We start from the raw sequence: 3,359 nt of genomic DNA on the forward strand, positions 1-3,359 counted from the left end.
ACTGGGGTTATTACCGCGCGCGCATGTATGCAGTATTAGATTTGTTTAATGTTACAACACGTGTTTTCTTGCTTGATACTTTATTTTAGTATCCTGTAAGTACTGTAATACGTCATGGTATATTCTTACGAGACAGAAGAGGAGAAAATGAGATGTCACTATAATCTCAACATAAATAAGAAAAAAGAACTGAGGAGAAGAGAATTCTTGAGGCAGCCTTCTTTTGAGCTTCAGTATAGGGCAGCGTCCAAAACTTGGTCAAAAAAGCTAACTGAGAGAATTGAAGAGTATTGGGCTGCGAAAAGATCTGAAGTGAAATCAACTGCGAGCTCACGAGAACAGTGTGTGGACTACAAAAGCAAAGAGAGATAGGTTTATAAAAACTGCAATACATATATTTGTCCTGAACATTCTGTTACTGTGTGACGAGATTGTATCGACAAAATATCCCACAAAATATGTGTATTACTTTGATAGCAGCTCATTTCTACGTAAATGCTTTTGACCAAAATACAAAATTCGTCTTTTAAATAGCTAAATTAAAGTGAATGATAATGATACTGCTTCATTACCTACCACGTCCTCCTATAATATATATAATAATGCAAATTAGAAACGATGAAAACTGAAAGGGTTTGTGAGACCAGATGCGTGTACTGACGTCGAGAATCCAGGCACGTGCACCGCCGGCTAAATGAAAGACCATTTATAACACGATAGTCACCAATGACTACCTCAGTTACCTCACACTGCAGTGTATCTGTCTCGGTGAAATATAAGTTATATTACCGTGCACCTATTCTTTAGCGACAGGATTTTTAATGGAGACTACTTACTATTATCACGACCGACAAAGAAAATAAGCTGTGGACAAAGTTGTTCTTGACTTGTCTGTAATTAATGGTCACCGACTTGATAGTTACGCATGGTCAAGATTTGTTACAGAAGACATATACAAACTAAATTTTTTGGTTCCCAACAATGTAGAGTGAAATCCCGCTCAGATCTGACCACATAAAAAATATATCAGAAACTGGAAATAAACAATTTAAAAAGTATCAATCTTAATGAAAGATCCTATACTTCACTCCAAATTATTAAACCGCTAGATAGTTGCAGGCTACCTTTCCAACGGCTTCATGGAATAAGAAAAATTTGATTTTCGCTTAATTATTTACCGAATTTAAAAAGGTGTCATAATAATAATGAGCGTATGGCATTGGTGGCCGGGAGAACCCTAGCGGGGCAGTTCCGCCACCGCTCCACAATTTCTTTAACGCCACTACGGCGACTTGCGAGTGAATGAGGACGAAAAGATGATGAATGACACACAACACGCCGTCATCTCAAGGCAGCGAAAGTCCCTGATCCCGCCGAGAATCGAATCCGGGACACCGTGCGCGGGAAGCGAGAACGCTACCGCAAGACCACGGGCGTCATCATCTGATCATTAAGACGTATAATGTTACGTTCCAAGTTTAATAAGAGAGCTGTTTCTGTTGAGATAGGTAACCCACGGCCCGCAAATACACGGGATGTGTCCATCCAGTATTTGAGATTGAGAGCACTCTGCGACTTACAATAAACTTTGCATTAATTTCAATCCTTTCGAAACTTTCACTCCCTGTTACTTTCCACAAATTACGAAAGTGAAGAAGCTTAGCAGTAAATACATTTTCGCACTACTCTACATGCAGTCTAACTGTTGCATCCGGCATGAGTTTTACCTTTCTACTTCTTTACTAATAACCCTATTCTCAATAAACTTAGCAGACAATATCTGCATACATCACTGAACGTACCTACAAAATTATATCATTGTACGATACATAATTCAGGAGATATGACGTAAACATGGAGACGCGTGGAAAACGTTTGCTTGAAACAGAGCGCAAATTATCGAGTCTATGTTTTCAGGACTTTCATAGTAAGAGCACTTTGCGACTTCCAATGAATGTTCCTAAACTTTTTCCTCGTTCACGTGCTTAAATTCAAATGTTTAACACATTACTTCAGATGTAATCAGACGTTTGAAGTTATTTTATAGACGGCAGTTCGATTCTTTAGAGAACCGCGGCTTTACTGGTTTCATACGGTTTCCTTTCTTGGTGATGAGTGTACGGAATTGTTGCAGTTAACACCTTTAGAAAACGTGTCAATAATTGATTTCACGTTTAATTACGAACAACATTTCACCCAACGCTACTTCCCTGCGTGCCTCCCGCTTTTGCGGCAGCGTGAACTACAGATTAACGTACCTACGCTGCCAGAGGCGGGCGTGGTCCGTTTGTCTCTCCTCACACCCCACCCCATCTAACCCCAAACCTCCCCACACGCGCACACCCCGTGGGGCCAACTTCCTCCGCTCACCACAACCCCTCTAGAAATAAGCCATCTGCCACTTAATATACCGTACGCCATGCTTGGGTTTAAAACTACCTCTTTGGACATGGTAACATGGTTTTTCCTTAATTAGTCTACGGAATTCATAAACTGCTACTTGTGTACTAGCCGTTCACATATTACTTACGTATGTCCCACTACTTAGTAAGTTCTAAATTGTTATTGTTTACTATTACCTTTCACATGAAGCTCTCGAAGTCCTTCGTACAGCAGTCTCACATCGGCCCTAGTAGTTATAATACAAAAAAATAAACGCTCAACGCCTATTAAATGATAATTCTTAATTCCTAGTTTCTAACTGGGAACTGGTTGCTGCTACACACACCTAAAAACTGACTTGTAACAATTTTATTATACCATTTGAAAAACGACAGTGCTAGTTATCGCCTTGTTAGAAATACTGCGAAATAGAGACCGCTCGGTCGTCAGCCTCCGTGGCGCAATCGGCTAGCGCGTTCGGCTGTTAACCGAAAGGTTGGTGGTTCGAGCCCACCCGGGGGCGGAAATTTTATTTCCCGGAAAACGGTCCCTGGGCTCGTTCCACACTCCGATAGCAACTGTCCGTACGCCAAATGCATAGCTGAATGTCAAATCAGTACGTTACGCAGCTTACAAGTAGCTAGCACAGCGCCTGCCGCTTCGCTCGCGTAGATTGTATGGTCTGCACACGTTTTTTCTGTTTTTCTTTAATCGGATTTTCATATTCTTGGCAAATTGCACGCTAATTAAGGTCATACAAGAATGGTATTTTCCGAAAGTAGTTCTGATCACAAAGTAATTCTGGTTGTTAGAGTCTTTATTGATCCTCTCTTTTGAGTTCTTGTGGTGATATTTCCACAGAAACTTTCATCCCCTAACCCACATTTCATTATAAGTCAAATATAAACGTTCACAGGTTTAGCTCTGAAAAGTTCTATAAAACGCAATATTATCATAAAGATTTTAGTCCCCTATTT

The 3,359-nt window shown here is 40.4% G+C and overlaps 1 non-coding gene across 1 annotated transcript; it reads left to right on the forward strand.

Moving 5' to 3' along the window:
• Positions 1-2,831: 2,831 nt before the first annotated feature.
• On the forward strand, positions 2,832-2,905 carry Trnan-guu (transfer RNA asparagine (anticodon GUU)). The gene has a single exon. It is a non-coding gene; the product is annotated as a tRNA-Asn (tRNA).
• Positions 2,906-3,359: the final 454 nt, after the last annotated feature.

This window comes from Schistocerca serialis, chromosome 5 (assembly GCF_023864345.2).
Source record: "Schistocerca serialis cubense isolate TAMUIC-IGC-003099 chromosome 5, iqSchSeri2.2, whole genome shotgun sequence".
NCBI classification, from domain to species: domain Eukaryota; kingdom Metazoa; phylum Arthropoda; class Insecta; order Orthoptera; family Acrididae; genus Schistocerca; species Schistocerca serialis.